This window comes from Miscanthus floridulus, chromosome 4, assembly GCF_019320115.1.
Source record: "Miscanthus floridulus cultivar M001 chromosome 4, ASM1932011v1, whole genome shotgun sequence".
Taxonomy (NCBI): domain Eukaryota; kingdom Viridiplantae; phylum Streptophyta; class Magnoliopsida; order Poales; family Poaceae; genus Miscanthus; species Miscanthus floridulus.
The window spans coordinates 90,134,539-90,152,814 of record NC_089583.1 but is presented as its reverse complement, the minus strand read 5'-3'; the positions used below and the strand labels follow the sequence as shown (position 1 = coordinate 90,152,814).

At 45.1% G+C, this 18,276-nt stretch overlaps 1 long non-coding RNA gene and 1 pseudogene across 2 annotated transcripts; both read right to left on the bottom strand.

Moving 5' to 3' along the window:
- Positions 1-842: 842 nt before the first annotated feature.
- LOC136549969 (type I inositol polyphosphate 5-phosphatase 13-like) lies at positions 843-8,078 on the bottom strand (annotated as a pseudogene).
- Positions 8,079-10,316: 2,238 nt separating this feature from the next.
- LOC136549970 (uncharacterized) lies at positions 10,317-15,065 on the bottom strand. 2 transcript variants are annotated; one of them, XR_010782108.1, is made up of 3 exons: positions 14,832-15,065; positions 13,025-13,131; positions 10,317-10,815 (listed from the first exon to the last, which is right to left on the bottom strand). It is a non-coding gene; the product is annotated as an uncharacterized lncRNA (long non-coding RNA). The 2 variants fall into 2 exon arrangements; XR_010782109.1 differs by lacking the exon at positions 10,317-10,815 and adding an exon at positions 10,860-11,655.
- Between the last annotated feature and the right edge of the window lie 3,211 nt (positions 15,066-18,276).

Below are 18,276 nucleotides of genomic sequence, written 5' to 3'. Positions count from 1 at the left end.
AGAAAACCTACCTGGGCTTAAGGAGCCGCACACCCCCCCAAAGACCCAAATGTTCAACTTCAGTTATTACAAACGGTTCAAATAGAGGAACTACAGGCTAATCAAGCAGACTCTCAAACCATCTCTACCCAGCACGCACCCTTCAAATGTTCTGGGCTCCATCGTCTCGATGATCATCATACTTCAAGCGCTTGTTCTTCTCACCAGTTGTCTTCTTCGGCAGAAGCAGATCGGTTGCCACCTTCAACATTGTGTTGACAAAGCCAGTGGCGCCGGTCAAGGGACATCATCAAATTGTATGTCAAAAAAAGGAATGATGCGGTTGCATATTAACCGCCACTACTTCAGATGGCTGTGTCATGGCACCTCTTTTTCTCGCCCACTTTTTTCCCCCAAATCATCAAAATTCACACGTCTTGCATGAGACTGGCATGTACCAACGCATCAGCATTAGCAATCAGAGGAATTCCAAGAAATGAGATAGATTATAGATATTACCCAACAAATAGTCTCATGAAATACAATGTCACCACATTTGCCACACTATGGACTATGGAGCCGTGGAGAGAGGGGAAGAAGGTCCAAGCTTGGTAACACAGAACCAAAGCCTAAGAGACTGATAGACAGGTAATAACATAAGCATTATTAAATGATTCAAGGGTACGAAGGATTGGTTTTATTAACAATGGCAATAGTCTGAAGTACAAGATCATTAGAACTGCTGCGTGAAGAGAGAACAAACCTAAGGTGATTCTATGGAACATATTACATCAAGCATTGTTCAAATATCCCTGGCTTCTACTATCTAGAGAACACTCTTTAATAACAAGAATAAACAAGAAGTTATTAGCACTGTTATCTCAGGACTCTAGACTCTTTGCTTGGGCTACATGAGAGTGACAGTTGATCGAGTGAAGCCTATGTACAGAACCGGAGTAACTCCTCCCAGACTCTTCTCTCTTTTGCGGGGTACTCCGGGACTTCGATGTGAGAAACCTAAGACTCGTAATTCCCACCTCCTAGACAGAACTTCAGTATCCATACTCCTTTGTAGTAATGTAGGAGTAGTTTGTACAGGTCTCAAGGGCACCGCATGCGGCACAGGTCATGTACCTCCGAGCTCCCAAACTGCGGGTAATCCTGCTCCTGTTGTTGCTGTTCCCGGTGCTTGGACTGGCTCTTCTTGGAGGAGCGCTTTGAATGCCCCTCGCTGGCAAGGACATTGCTCGGAGGCACGGCGGCCACCGGTTGGTTCATCATCGGCGGTGGCGCCGATGATGGTGGGCAGCGATGTTGGACGTTGATGGTGTGCGTCTTGGTTTCAGTTGAGCTGCTGCCTGTTATATTTATTCTGATAACGGCTTCCTTGTCCCTGGTGTCTTCGCACCACCAGTTCTGTGGTATTCCATCTACGAACTCTTCCTGTGTATAAAAATCTTCATGATGTAGTGTAATTTCCACCGTTTCACCTGGTTTTATCAGACCGACGGCTGGTTGGACCTGTGTGAGACAGAAAAAATAGAAATCAGAACACAAAAGTTTGAATGCAGAAATGACAGGCAGCAGATTAACTGTTTCCTGACATCAGAAGGTACTTCGGTAGTTTGGCAGTCATATTCAGTCACTTGGGCATTGTAGTAATATTTTGACCATATAGGTACATATGGAGGGAAATTGATTTTTGTATCAATATCTTCAACAACAACAACAAAGCCTTTAAGTCCCAAACAAGTTGGGGTAGGCTTTGTATCAATATCTTCACTTGGCGGAAATTGATTAATCATGAATGTATCATAGGCTGTAGGTGTTACCTTGCATAATCTAGACTAGAACTTAAAAACAAGAGTTTGCAATAGTTCTTACCTCGAGCCAAAGTGGGAAGCCAAAGGATGCCCTTGGAAGAAGCTCTGATTTAGTTCCGTCCTCCTTCTTGGTTGACTGCCCGTCACATAGGATTTCGAAAGCTGCTTTGCTTGTTTCACATTTATTCGTAATTTGGAATACAACATTCTCTTGATTCTCCAGTGTGATTTCGCTTATGCTAACTGTAGTGTCTGGAACAAAACAAGCATCTTGGAACAAAGAGCGTACTTTTTCATTCGATTCAATTATTTCTCCATACTCTTGCCTTCTTATTAACTCGTCAACTCTAGCAATATCAACGCTGAATGTACACCTCACAGGTTTATGATCACTCTCTGTGACATCCATGCATGCCACGTACCTATCAAAACAAAATCAATCAGTATGGATAAAAGAGATTACCAGTCATCTGAAAGGGGGAAAAGGAAGTGTAATAGTATCTCACGATGTGATTGAAGCAACTACAGGGCACTCTAATGAGCATTCAGCTACTGATACAGAACGGCTATCACGATATAGTACCCTATCGCACCAAGCAGGTATCCGCTTCTTCTCGCCTGAATCATAACCTACATGGCAGTTGACAAACAGTTTCAGGCACTGTGAGGCAAAGCAAGAACAACAAACCTATACTATGTTAGTCAGGTAAAAACTCTACATAACTAGTTGAATCAGAAAAGAGAAGAGATCTAAAGGGTTGAAGCAGCAACCATATACAATACCGTCCAAGACCAGGTTGGTGCTGGGGGGGGGGGGGGGGGGAAAAATTTGTATGGTTGGAGGAAATTGGGTGATTATACCTATCACGCATTCCTTGGAATACCTTCCCAGCTTTCATGTTCTGCACGAAGCTGATCCTTACTCCTCTTAGCCAATCGAAGCTTCTTTGTGAAACCATATCCCTCGCTTCATCATATGTGATACCATAAAGGCGGTAGTTGAATCAACAAGAAATACAATCATATCAGCTTCTGCTAGGTCAGGCCTTACTTCTTCACCTGATTTCCATTGACCTGGCATCACCACAACATTTGGACATCAATAATAATTTGATAGTTTTCTACTGATAATTTTTAGGTAGATCACACATACATTCACTGTTCTGTGCAATTGGACAGATGTAGCAGAAGCTGCATCACAGAAAAATGAGGGTTATGTAAGATTTTTCAGTATGAAAACTGTATTTGTAACACCTATAGTTTGCTGCCAAGAAAAACAGGCACTTCAAAAAATGTGAAACATGAACCTGTGGACCCATGAGGTTTGTTGAAGGCCATTGTCCGATAAATGTGGTCAAAGTCAGCATTGCGTCTGCTCACAGCTTCCAGATGTGCAGCAAAGTGATACTCACAAAACACATTTTACGGTCATATACCCTTATTCTCAATCCTACGCCACCCTGCAGGAGAATTAATGAGTTAAATGCACCGTAGATCCATTAACTTTTGGTGGTGTGTTATCTAGGTCCATTAACTTTCAAACTGTATTTTTGGTCCATTAACTTTTGGTGGTGTCATTCAGGTCCATCAACTTTCAAACTGCATTTTTTGGTCCATTAACTTTTGGTGGTGTGTCATCCATGTCCATCAACTTTTAAATTGCATTTTTGGATCCATAAACTTTTTAACTGGATCACCGTAGGTCCATACCCCTTCGTTTAGCGAATAGATCTGACATGGCACGCCAAAAAAGCAGTCACCGTGGAGTACAGAACGAGATCACCATCCGGAGATAATCTTCAATACGAAGAACCTGATGGGATCAACATCTAGGGTTTCTCGAGCGGCGGCTCGACGGGGAATAAACTCCACAATAAAATCCACTCTAATCTACCCGGTACAAGGCCGAAGGCCACAGGTATAGGCACGCAGGCCACCTGACCCAAACAAAACTTGGACTCCACCAGCCCAACTAGGACCGATTGACCATGAGTCCCTGATTCGGCTAACATGCATGGCACGTCCAAATGCGGCCACCAATTTGATTCACGTACACAGGTGCACGCAGGCACTAAAAGCTAGATGCTAGATAAAAGATCGTGTATCACAACTGGATAGGAATTTAAATGCATGGAAATATAAAATACTACGGCGGGGATGCTAATCACTTTGGAAAAATTCCATTGATGATCTCCACCTCTTTAGAATTAGTACTGATGTATTGGCTTCATTTTCTCCTCCTTTTCACGCAATAATAAGGTACATCTATAAAATATCTTTGATGACAGTTCAGCAATTGTAAATTTCTCCATGTCCATAATATATTTATCCTTAAAAATAATAGTTCTAAATTTAAGACCAGATGATATTAACGAATTACCAGCTGCTACATTTGAATTATTGCTAGACAAGTATCCATAAACATCTTGAGGAGCTATGGACTCATCACCTACTCCACGGTGGCTACTTATTTGGCGTGCCATGTCAGATCTATTCGCTAAACGAAGGGGTATGAACCTACGGTGAACCAGTTAAAAAGTTTAGGGACCAAAAAATGCAATTTGAAAGTTGATGGACCTGGATGACACACCACCAAAAGTTGATGGACCCAAAAATGCAGTTTGAAAGTTGATGTACCTGGATGACACACCATCAAAAGTTAATGGACCCAAAAATACAGTTTAAAAGTTGATAGACCTAGATGACACACCACCAAAAATTAATAGACCTACGGTGCATTTAACTCAGAATTAATTGTCACCGCACAAACAAAAGAACGTAGGAGCATGACTTGAACATGAAACAGAATATAAAACATAGAATTAAACAGTACATAAGAATTCTCTTTCCGTAAACCTTGCTTATGTAATCATCTTTAAAATTTCTTCCAACTTAAGACATACAGATATCCCCAAAAGAAGATAAGATCATACCATTACAAAATGAAATTTCAATTGGGGGGTGGGGGGTGATGAAAGCATGTACAACTATTTTATCATGTACCTTATTGCCAATAGCACGTCCAAGACCACAAGGCACTGCAGCAGCTTCAACATCTCCAACATATGGTTTAAGGCTCTTTCTTGCCCTTGAAAAGTTAATATTTTCCATGTCATGTATATCACATGAGAAAGGTAATTAAACAAACAGTTAATTGAACAACTTATCACTATGTGATAACAGATTTGTAGTTTAATTCTAAGAAACTAATTCACAACAAGCTAATACCATGCAGCAATAAGCAATGCAGCCAACTGCCTAGAACCAACTCGGTGGAATGATGTTCCCTCGTCAAGCGCTTTGCCAATATTGTCTATCCACCATTGCCCATTCGCACTGCCCTCAAGCCCTACCTGAAACCATGAAAAGAAACATTCAATCAAATGGTGATTCAGAGAACTTAACAGATAGCACTGCAATGACAAGTCAATGTAACACTACTGAGTGGTGAATTACAACACAAAGGTCAAAGAGGATCAAATCTGTTAATTCAAAAACAATTCTTATGCGTCTATTCAATAGCCCGGTGGTTATTTCATCAAAAACAGAAATAAATGCTAGTCACATCTACCTCAACAATTATTAAATTTGAAAACGCAACAGAAAGTATCTGAAGTGCAGTTAAATTACAGGAAACATCGAGCTGAAAACTATGTTTCAATATTGATCTGTAAAAATTAAGATGGAACAACATAGCGAATAGTTATATCTACGTTAAGTAGCAAGCTAGAAATGCATAACTAACTGAATTGAACCAAAAAAAGAAGAAACACCAGAAGTTAAGGCAAGTATCTTACTGTTTCTTTTGCAGCAGAAATGGCAAGAAACCCTGCGCCCATCTCAACCTCTTGTAACCCAACAACAACCAACCCAACATCAGATGCTACACTACCCAACCATGATCTTAGTGACTCAGCAGATGCTTTCCCTTGTGCTACATTCCAACTCCCTACCATTATGTTTATCTTCTCCATTCTAGTGTATGACAGCTCTTTGTTAGACAATTCAGTTCGGATAATATCGTCAAGGGGTCCAGGAGAAGTTAGTGGCCATCCCCGAATACCACCATGATGTGCCAGTGTGTAAATGTAAGAACAACCAATTGCCATCCTTATAACTGGACAGCTATGCCCAGTCCATCCTGCAATAATGTTACCTTCAGCATCCATGACTTGAATCAGGCCACTGGCATATCCCACCCACACCCTTTCTCCAAGTGCCTTTATGCACTGCACAGAAGAAGTATGATGCTGGAATTCTTGCACTCTATTCCCATTTCCATCCCACTGAATAATGGCGCCATTCGTGCATCCTGACCAGATCGATCCATCCATTACTTGAGCCACCGCTCCTGTTCTGCGGTTATCTTCGACAAATGTCCCCTTTGTTGCAACCCTGCGCACCGCATCAGCTGCTCCTATTAAAGCATTCCTAGATTTTTGGAAGAAGTTCAAAGAACCTTGTGACTTGTCCTTCTTCGAAGGTTTTGCTTTAGGATTAGGATTGATCTCTTCCTCCATAGGTTGCTCTGGCATGACAGGTGTCTCTAGCTTTGCTGACTCAACTTGGCCATCCATCCCAAATACTTTCAGCAACTCCCTTGTACGAGCATCCCTGTAGCAAGTGGTTCAGTAGAATTGGCATGTTAAAGTACCTACTATGTGCTGGGGAGAACAGTAATCTAACTAACACATTTCATCTGTTCCGGACCTTTCAAAAAAAAAAAAAAGAACAAATTTCATCTGTGTATGTGAAGGCATACCAGAGAGCAAATGTCATGCTAGTCACGGTCCAAACTTTCGCCCGTGAATGATCCGCTAGCATGTACTTAACATCAGAAGCGGGCAACGAGCAAACGTTACCAACTGTGCAATGGTTCCTCAGGTCGATGTAGGCTCTCTCAACCAACAAAGCAGCCATATGTCTCTCTTCTGGTGACAATGACAGGGACTTGGCAATGGCATCGTAAGGCCATGCCTTTATGATTCCACCCTCGGAACCCGACCATATCTCACCTGTTATTAGATTCAAAGACCCATAGTATGTATGGTCAGAAATTTTTAATTTGTAGTAGTTCACATGCAGTGATGTCAATGCGCAGATATAACGCAATTGTGAGTTTGTGGCAACAGAAATGCATTGGCATTGCAATGACGGTCGTAAATGGCATGCTCACCATACGAAGTGACGACCATGGAGAGCACGGGCGTCCGGCCATAGGCCTGCCATGTGAGGGCTTCCCTGAACACTGGCGCATTATTGCTTCCCCCGCCGTGACTACTTCCCCCAACGCTCCCGCCGTCGCCGCCTGCACCAGCGGCCGGGGGCGCAGGCGCCGTAGCGGCCGCGTCGAGGTCCATGCGCCACGATCGGATCCTCCCGTCCTTATGCCCCGTCCACAGCAAGCGGTTGGCCCTGTCTACGACGACGCAGAGCGCGGGCGGCGCGGGCATGCCCTCGCAAAAGGGCGCGCTCTCCTCGTCGCCGCGGCGCGCGCCCGCGCCCCACTCGGCGAACACCTCGTCGAGCGACCACACCCTGATCCCGGACTCGGCCCCGGCCCAGAGCTGGCGGCGCTGCGGGTCGGCAGCGAGCGATCGGAGGAAGGAGCCCGCCTGCGTCTCGCGGAGCGGGTGGGGCCGTACCTCGAGCGGGGGGCGGACGGCCCGGGTGCATGGCGGCGCGGAGTGGCACACGGAAGATGCCCTTGCCGCCCCCCGCGCCGACAAACTCCGGGAGGGTGCCTTGGCCGCCGCCGTACTCTGACATGGCGCGCTCGAGCGTCATGGAGCCCTCGCTGACGCCGCCGGCGGAGCGTCGGGTGTTGGAGGAGTAGGACGCGCTGGGGTGGTGCTGGTTGGGCGGGAGCGGGGGGTGGTAGCCCATGGGCGCCATGCCCGAGGGATCGTGGTGGAGCGGGTAGTTGAGGGAGTGGGAGGCCGGCAGAATGTGCTCGTCGTCGAGGCTGTGCTTGCGCAGCGCGGCGCGGCGCGCGGACGCGGCGTCCCGCGACAGCGGCTGGCTGTAGGAGATCCCGCGGCGCTGCTGCGGCGGGGCGCGCGCCGCCTTCAGCGCCTCGTCGTCCGGCTCCATGGCGATCGGTCGCGCCCCGCCGATCGGCAAGGCGGTGCGTGCGGGTGCGGGTGCGTTCTGCGTTGCGTGCGAGTGCCAGGTTTTTTTGGCGTTGGCCTGGGCGTGGAAACGGAAGAGAGGGATAAGACGGCCAGAACCGGTCAAGATGGGGAGGGAGAAGAGCGCGGCGAGTTCGTCGCGGGAGTGAGAGGTCGGGGTCGGAGGGAGGGAGGAGGAGCCGAGGAGGGCGCGGGGCGCGGGGAGAGAAACGCGAGCCGAGGTCTCAGTGTGTCGTGTGTGAGAGAGCGAGGATGCCGTTGCCGTCAATGCCTATGCGGATGGTCGCACGTAGGTGTAGCAGCCTAGCGGGAAAGGTGCCAGCAACGGCAATGTCACTGCGATGACTCGTATGTAGCATAGCATAGCATAGCATTTACTACTGTCAAGCGTAAAAAGTGTGTCGCTGATCTCTATACTTCAGGCTATCCTTCGCGCAAAACTTTACGCATGTCGTATCGAATGTGACACGTGTATAAAATATTAAATATAGATTAAAAAAATAGCTAGTTGCACAGATTGCGACTACTTTGCGAGATGAATCTTCTAAGCCTAATTAGTTCATGATTTGACAATAAAGTGTTACAGTGTGCTAATGACGGATTAATTAGGCTTAATAAATTCATCTCGAGGTCTACTGACGGATTCTGTAATTTGTTTTTTTATTAGTATCTGAATACCCCATGCGACATATGATGTAACACTTCAAAACTTTACGATCTGTATCTAAATAAGGCCTCAGTTCTTATGCTTAAACATCATTTACTTCGTTATAAATATTTTTTCTATTAGAACAAATACTTATTCCCGTGGATAAAATGGTTTCACCGTGGGGAAAAGATGCTATACCTATAATAAAAAAATTGGCCATAGCTAAAATTTTGTTTGCTTAAAAGATAAAAACATTGTGGCATGATAAAATTGTTCTACCACAATAAAAAAATATACCATTTGGACAAAAAAGCTCTACGAAAAAGAAGAGATGCTAAAATTTTGTTTACTTAATTGTGGTATGATAAATCGTTCTATCACAATAAAATATACCATCTGAACAAAAAAAAACTCTATGGAAAAGAAGAGGTTAATTATTTTTTTAGTCTTGCACACATGATATACGAAGGCTCTATTTGGCACAGCTCAGCTTCACTATTAAAACTATTCTTTTTTTTTGCAAAATCAACTTCACGAGCAGCTTTCTCAGTGAAGCTAAATGTTTTAGGAAAACTGTTTGGCAAAAATAACTTCACTAACAACTTTATGCATGGCTAAGAGAGAAAAATAGAGAGGGAGCTGTGAAAATCAATTTTTTTAGCTTCACCTCTGTCAATTCCTTTGTGAGAGCATAAAAAAAGAGAGCTTCACCCCATGAGACTATAAAGTTGTTTTAAAAAAAGGGTGAAACCGTGCCAAATAGGGTCCCTAACTCAGACTTCCTACACGGAAACTGCAAAAGTCGTTTTAGTAGCTATTAATTTATGTTATAATATTTTACAAACTCATTAGCCGAGTGTAGCAGCGGAAGAGCGCTCGGAGCGGATAAGCAAACGGATGGAAGCGGAGCTACATGGACGACGGTCGTGGAGTGCGAGGGGTGATTCCCACTAGAAGCAGGCCATACAAGCAGCCTTTCTAGGTGTAGGACACAAGCGGAATTTTTCTTTTTTAAGGCCCGTTTGGTTCGAAGGATTGCCATAGGAATTTTGGAGGATTAAGTTTCCTAAGGATTCTTTCCTATAGAGTTCTTTGGTTCATAGGAAGAGTAATGTTTTCTATAATTTTTTCAAATATTTCTTTTGAAAATAGTTTTTGTATAGCTTTTTCATAAAGGCTATTAATAACTTTCCTAACACATATCTGGACAAAGGTAAGGTGGAAAGGGTTTGCTAAAATTAAGAAAAACAATAGGGTGCGCGGGAGATTGGTGTTGTGATTGCTCTAGCAGCAGCATTCACTCATAATAGCAACAGTAGCTTCTATATACTCTCTTGTAAGACGCTTTGACTAGAAATCACAACAGCAACAGTAGCTCCTATATACTCTCTTTATTTTAAATTATAAGATGTTTTGACTTTTCTACCTACGTAGTTTTCTCTATGCACTTAGAAATACCAAAAAAAAAAATTAAAAACATTTTGTAATTTAGAATGAAAGAAGTACAAGTTAAGCAGCTGCAGGCGCCAGGCGCTGTAGGAAAATGGATATCATTTCAGAAATAGCGTGTGCACCAACTAGCAGAGCTTATTTACATACAACTTCGGTTTCATTTTTACCATAGTGTTTCCTCAACTTTACATAGAATAGCGCATGCACCAACTAGCAGGACCACCCATCCAAAAGACATCTTAAGGCTATGTTCCATCCGTTTCAAAATATAAGGTATTTTGATTTTTTTTGGATACATAGGTTTGACTATACACTTAGATATACACGATGTTTAAATATACAGTCAAAGCAATTCACCTAGAAAAGCCAAAGCGTTTTATAATTTAGAACCAAGGAAGTACAAGTTAAGTGGAAACAAAAAGTTGAAGAAAACAGAGCACAGACATCCAAAGTTTCATTGCCAAGACTCTCGGTGGGCCCTGAACATCTGATCTAACCGTGGAGGAAACCTTTGCCTCGATGTGGGAGGACGTTCTAGTAATAGCCACGATGCGGCAGTTGGGACGATCGCTGTTAATCTGATATGGATGGAAGTATGGAACCAGTGGACAATGGTAACAATAGGAGGTGCCCAGTTCTAAGGCATTCCAACGATGTGCCCAGGACATAGCATGCTAGCTCCAGAAGACTCTTTGAGCTTCTCATGGCGGTGTTCTGGCATCTGACGCGGATGCGAGGGATCTCCAGAAAACAAGCCATCACGCACACGAAGGTCCGGTACCTGAACATGGCAAATGAAAAACACTTGAGTTCATCCGTCAGGCCTCAGGCGCTGGACGTGTTTGCAAGATGAGGATGAGAATTTCCAAGCAAGGAGAAGCACAGAGAATGAACCAAGGAGAAAGTAATCATAATAGGCTGTGCCCCGAGTCTCTACTGGAACACGAATGCTCAGCTACTTAAGCTGGCGTAATTTTGCTAACAGTATGGTTGGATTGCGGCACCGCTTGATTCAGAATCAGTTTGCCCGCCAGTCCAGCAATTTTTGAAGAATCGACGAGTCCTTCAAATTACGCTAGCAGGGAAGATTACTACGGATGAGTTGCCAACAGATAGGTTCAACTCATGATGCAAACCATTTTTTTTTTTTTTTTTTTGAGAATTGCAAACCAAACAGATAATCCAGGTCGTCCAGCAATTTTTGAAGAATCGACCCGTCCTTCAAACTACCAGCTGGGAAGATTACTAAAGATGAGTTGGTAACAGATCGGCAAACCAAACATATAATCCATGTTCGGATTTTGGTTCCGGTATGTTGGTCAATCCAAACGTGGATGGTGTGCTGGTCATCAGCATAAAGGTTCCAGATCAGTTATATTATACAAGGCCTTACTGCTGTAGTATCATTGCACGTCCAACTCTGTTTCATTTAGTCACATCAACTACTCGAGTACAATCTCTATATACTTTATTATCTCCATACGGATTTTCTTTCGAGCCCAGAGTGTCAACACTGAAGTAGAGGCTGGAACTGGCACCATATCTCTATGCATGAGATACACAGGTAGCACGGCCAGCATCTCTAAGTGGCAATAGAGAATGTCTATGGCACAAGACTTTCCTGCAGGCGCAACAATGTGATAAACGTTTGATGATGGGGACTGCAGAAGCTAGTAGTTACTTTAACTAGAACACAGAAAAAATAGGAACATATAAAAGCAGCATTTAATCTCAGGTGCTCTATCTGTGTGACCAAACAAAATGTGCCCTAGCTGCATTACAGGGGTAGGAAATGCATTGGAATGCAATTGCAATTGGTATACTGAGGATCATCATACTAGAGTAGAAATTTTGTTGTCTCTCCATCTGTATTATGTGACTAGGAGGTGCCCTGCCTCTTCGAGTGATGTTGTGGTCTCAAGAGTCAAGGACACGTCATGCTAGCACTCGAGTATGTCATGGCATTGTTCTGGAATCTGAACCAGATCAGTCAATCGGGGTTTGATTCAATAATTCCACTTTTCAGAAAAAAAGTTTAATCTCAAAGCAAATATTAAAAGTAAAACGGAAGTAAAAAAAATGTATTTTTAGTCAAGCGTAATCTAAACTGATAAACATGCCCAACTGCCTGACTCTGGCTGACTATTTGGCCTCGCAGTCTGGCGGAGCCTACGAATACACGAATACATAAAGCTCACAGATATGCATCTCTCAACAGGCCTGATATTAATTTGTTTCTCATTGCATGAAACCTTCGCCAAACAATGTCTTGTAACTGTCCTTCCGACATTTCTAAAAGGTTCTGGGGTTCTGAAACACTGTAACGATTCTTGGCAGCTGTGGCTGCTGCAGCTCGTGAACTACGGGGTACTATAGCGAGAGCTTCTGCAGCGAACACACCCTACGAATCTAACTTTCATGTTTTCTCTGTCATTCAAATGTCAGAGGATTTAAATGACAGAGGCCGCACCATGAGAAAACAAGATTCAAAGGGTGCCACAAGCAGGGGCGAATCCAACCATGAAGTTTACCGGGGTCATCACATTTATACAATGGGGTCATCGTCGTTGATGGATTGTGATAAACAGTAATTTTCCACTAATTTTGCCGAAGTCATCGGGGTCAGGCGACCCCGGTAACATAAGCTAGATTCGCCCCTGGCCACAAGTTGAAGGAAGCGACCAAGGTTGCCTGTCATGAAGAAAGTTTCTTTGATGCAAACACCTTAATTTCACACATTGTGTAAAGAGACAACTAGATGTATCACTATTCCTTAGTCAAAACTCTTTAAATGAAATAGGTGCCGCTTTTCTCACAAGTTTATGGCATACATATGCCCATATAAGCTTCTTGTGCAACATCAAGGGACAAATATGTTAAAGTGCCATCCAAAATATTTGTATCCCACAACCAAAACTAGTGCCATAACAGTAGTTAACTAGTTATTATGATGATATTACTTGCAACCACTGTTTTGCATTTATACCTACCTGAGGAAGGGTGGGCCCTGAATATCCAGTTGCCTCCAAGAGAATTACCATCTTGATCACAAGCCACAAGGCAAGCCCTTCATGTGGCCACGGAAACAATAATCCATCTGAAGTGCAAATGCAATGCATCATGGTTATCATATAGGTTAGCCAATAACGGAACTACGAAAGTACAATAATATCAACCAAGCTGACTTTTCTGACTCTGCCTACCTTATGTGCAGGAATACAAACAATTCTATTGTTAAGAGCCAACTTGTAAGAACACAAACACAAAGGGCACATCCGTTCACATGGATTATCAGATAACAAACTAGTTAGCAACAATGTATGTGTCAGTTCCTGGAAGTGAATGACATGAAAGGCCTTCATTAGAATAGAATAGAGAAGGGGACTAGGGAGAGCAAATCGAACTCTGAAGAGGGAAGCCATAGAGAAAAGATCGCATAGGAATCAGAACTACACAGAAGGGCAGGATCAGTGCCCGAATGCGATTCCAATGCTGCTAGATCTGCCAATGCAAGAACTTCACCTTCAAAGTACTTCACCGGACTCTGGCTGAAGCTCTCACCAACGTGGAATGGCCAAGGGACATTCAAGGAGGCCTATCCTGGGCTGGTATTAGAGAATTCCTACGGCTATGGGACTGCCTCATGGGAATTGTTTTGACTGACCAAGAGGATCGTCACACGTGGAGGCTAGATGCAAGTGGATGCTACTCTTCCAAATCTGCCTATAAAGGTTTTTTTTTCTGTGGTGCCGTGACCTTTGAGCCTTGGCGTCGGCTATGGAAGACTTCGGCCCCGGCCAAACGCAAAATGTTTTTGTGGTTGGCAATCCGAAATAGATGTTGAAGGGCAGATAGGCTCGCTAAGAGGGGCCTCTCTCATCCGGATAAATGCCCTCTATGCGATCAAGAAGATGAGACGATACAACATCTTTTAACAGCATGTGTGGTGGCAAGACAAGTATGGTTCAGATTATTCACTCCACTGAACCTAGCAGATTCAGTCCCCCGACAAAACGAACTGAGTTTTGCTGACTGGTGGCGCAAGACGATGAGCAGAGTTAGCAAGGAGCACAGAAAAGGAGTGAACTCTTTAATTATTCTAGGGGCCTGGATTATTTGGAAACATAGGAATGCATGTGTTTTTGAGGGGGCTTCTCCTTCGATTAGCATGATTTGGAGTGAGCTGAAGAATGAGCACAGCCTCTGGTGCATGGCTGGGGCGAAGAATCTACAAGGGCTAGGGCAGGCGCTTGCAGACTAGGTCTTTTTTAGGTAAGGTCGAGTTGTGTTTGTTCACTATGTGTTTGAACCATGAGTCTATGTAATTGCCTCACTCATATCTGGTCCCCGTATGAGTGAGGATCCTGTTGCAACCCCCCCCCCCCCCCCCCCCCCCTATTTTTCATCTCTATAATACAAGAAACACAGCTCTCCTGCGTTTTCAAGAAAAGAAAAAGTACGGATCATGGACACCTTTTGGTTTGCATCCATCTACAGCTGCATGTGCTGACAGCTGAGGATGCAAATGAATGAATGGCACAACAATTGTGCTCCTTATCAAACCACAAATATAGTACTCCCTCTATTCCAAAACATAGGCCAGTTTTCTGTCCTAAGTCAAAATTCTCTAATCCTGATCAAGTCTATAGAAAATATATTAACATCTACAATACCAAATAAATACACTGGTAAGACATATTCCTGGTGGTCTCGGCAATACCAATTTGATGTTCTATAACCTTGGTGTTAGTTTGAGAAGTTTAACTAAGACTAAGAGAAAAAAAATAAACAACTTACATTTTGGAATGGGTGGAGTCTTAGCATAGAGAAGATTTCTACACAATTGTCGTAATAAGCCAGCCAACCAGCAGAAGACGTCAAGCAGCTTGTTTAGCTAAACTGAAGTTTGTTTGAATGCTCCTTGTAAGTAGTGCACTCAAAATGGTAAACCCATCATTTATAACTGTATCAAATCAGTCAAACAAGCAATCGATCTGATCTACACAAGGTACAAGAGGAACTAACTACTAATCAGCTAGTAATTTGATGTGATGGTGCCCAGTCTCGAGGAGCAGTTGCATGATCTCGCCACGCCGAAACAGACAGAATGACAAGCATCAGGGGAGGCGATCGATCGACCCGCTTGCTCAGATAAGCCCCTTGGTCCTGCAGCAAAGGCGCGTCACGGATCAGTTAAAAGCGAGCGCGCAGATCTAATGCGTCGACTCGACGGTATCTCCACCTCATGGAGGAAGGAAGGAAGAGAGGCAGAGCACACCTACGTCTGCTTGGAGAAGGAGGAGGGCCCCGCGGCGGAGGCGGAGGACGGCGAGCGCTTGCTGCGGAAGATCATGTACGCCAGCGGGAGCACCACGCCGGCCATCATGATCGCAGCCCCCACCAGGTACCTCGCCGGCGATGGCGCCCCCACCTCCAGCTCCATCCCGATCTCTGTCGCTCCCTGGATTTGGATCTGAGGAGGTGCCGAGGTGGAAACTCGGGGCAGAGGAAGGGGCGAGTGAGGCGGACGGAAACGACCAACTCGCGTGCGGTGCCGGCGTGCGTGCGTGGTCAGGTGTGGCCAGAGTCGGGTTCGACTTGGCTTGAGAGCCAATTTTCCAGGTTTTAAGGGTGTTTTACGACGTTCTCGTCGACGGCGAGATGCTTCGTCGACGTCGAGCGGTAGGCTAAAAAATAGAACGATAACATGTACATCACTGTGATAAATCAAGAATCGTACATATTCAACCCTTGATTGTGTAATCTTTATTTGAACATTATCAGTCTTAGTGTTCTTTGAAATAAAATCATAAATGCTATCAACAATTCTAATTCATTGCAATAAATTATTAAGTCTTTCTTATATCATTGGAGAACGCTAATACAACAATTCTAGTTCATATGAATTATTTAACAAAACCAAAATTTATGAAAAATAAATTACTTTGTTGGCTGGTACAACAGTCCTAGCTAGGCAGCGGCGAGCACTATGCATAGCTAGCGGTTCTGCATCAACATATAGCAACTACGTAGTAATTGTTAATTAATACAAGAAATATTTCCATCAAATATAAGACAATTGTTCTATTAGACAATTTGCTGGTACAATTAGTAATTTTGGGGGGCCCTACGAATGGGAGGCCCTGGTAAGATGCCTATAGTAACTTCGTCAATTTTGTGAATTTATTGGTCTAGTCTTTCTAGATGCTCATAGAAATAGAATTTGTGTTCATAAAAGATGAGTACATGCGCGTTGTGAGTGTATACGTTGTAAAGACATCAAGATGCTTTCTCACGGGACTTGTGATTTGCAATCGGACATTCTGATTCAATACCGACGGCAATCTTAGTACTCATTATGTTCTTCTATTCTTTTTTACATATCACAATTGTTTTGTCCTATGTTAAATATTACTATTTTTAACCATTCATTTAAAAAAATCTTTATAGGTTCATAACATATAAATTATAGATTAGAGGTGGATAACGAACCCTTTCAATTTTTTTACACGTCACGTTAGCTTTATGTGGATTTCAGATTTGTTTTGTAAGAAAAGGCATTTTAGAAATATATCCACGAATTTATTGCGAAAAGATGTACACGGATCCCTGTGAAAAAAAACATCATGGATCCATTATGTGAAGATGTTTTAGGGTCCTTTTTATGAAAGTTGTTTGGCTATAATAATTAATAAAGTTTACATGATACACGCATGCTGCAGCCTGCAGGGCATCCGTAGAAGCATGCCACCGTGTACACGATACAGGCGCTTGTAGGCGGAGTCGCTGCCTAACCAAGCGTTCGACGCTTCAGGCAGTCCGCCGCTCCTGGGCTAAAGCAAATACTGCTCTGAAAAGGTAACTACCATTGTTTTCTAGTTATGAAGCGCCTGTTCTGTTGTAGGCTACGGCTGCTAGATAATATTTTATACTTCCTCCCTCTTTAAGCCCCGATAGAAGACGATCTCCAACAGCCTATCCATATAGCTACCTAAACCCAAAATGCATCATGCACACGAAAAAAATGACATCTGGTAGAGTAGGCATACCAAACACCTATTTTGCGTAGAAAGAGAGAGGAAAACCCAAATATGTGTCCTCCCTCCATCTTCTCTCTCCTCAACCCAAATCTATGGCGCCGGGGTGGGGCGGCCCGTGGCAACGGCGGCGACACCCTCGACGGCGGAAGAGGCCTCTACAGCATCGTCCTCCTCCTCCGGCGCGAAGGCCTCCTCCTCCTGCTCTGACTTGGCGAGTTTCACGTAGTCAACCCTGACGGAGGACTCGAAGGTGGAGTCGGAGGCGACGAGCAGGAGGAGGCGTGCGGAGCGGAGGCGGAGCAGGCATCGGGGCAGGGCCAGCGCGAGGAGGACGAGGAAAAGTGAGGAAGGGGCGGGGCTCGGCTTGGGGAAGGAGGCGGCAGCGAGGACGTGGGGGGACACCGCGACGGAGGAGGACATGTGCCGCCGGCTGTCGAGGACCAATACTAGGGTATCCGAAGAGGATGAGCTAATAACCAATAAGGTTGATTCATCCGAGCAGTCGAGAGCGTGACTACAGCTCCAACCGACCCATAGGTGCGCAAACTCGGCCTCGCCCGACCCCGAGGCTGCGGGCTCCGCCTCGCCCGACCCCTAAGGGGTGGCTTCGCCTCGCCCGACACCAAGGCCGCAGGCTCCGCCTCGCCCGACCCCTGAGGGTGGCTCCGCCTCGTCCGACACCGAGGCCGCGGGCTGCGTCTCGCCCGACCCCTAAGGGCGGACTCTGCCTCGCCCGACACCGAGGCCACGGGCTCCGTCTCGTCCGACCCCTGAGGGCGGACTCCGCCTCGCCCGACACCGAGGTCGCGGGCTCTGCCTCGCCTGACCCCTAAGGGTGGCTCCGCGTCACTCGACCCCTGAGGGCGGACTCCGCCCCGCTCGACCCTTGGGTTTGGGCTCCGCCTCGCCCAAGCCTCGGGTTCACGCTCCGCCTCGCCCGACTCCGAGGCCGGGGGCTCCGTCTCGCCCGATGGAGACCCATACCGTCGCCAATCACTCCAGGTCCAAGCGTATGGGCCTAGGTCAAAGCTCTGACGCCGAAAAAGTGACGGGCACGCCTCGATGTAGCCCGTGACCCACGACAGGACATACCTGGGGGTTCACGTCAGGAACAACATCGAGTGTACCGGGACTGTTATGCCTAACCCCCGTACGAACACAGACGGGCATGTTAATTCGCCGTGATGTCCGCCAGGACGGAG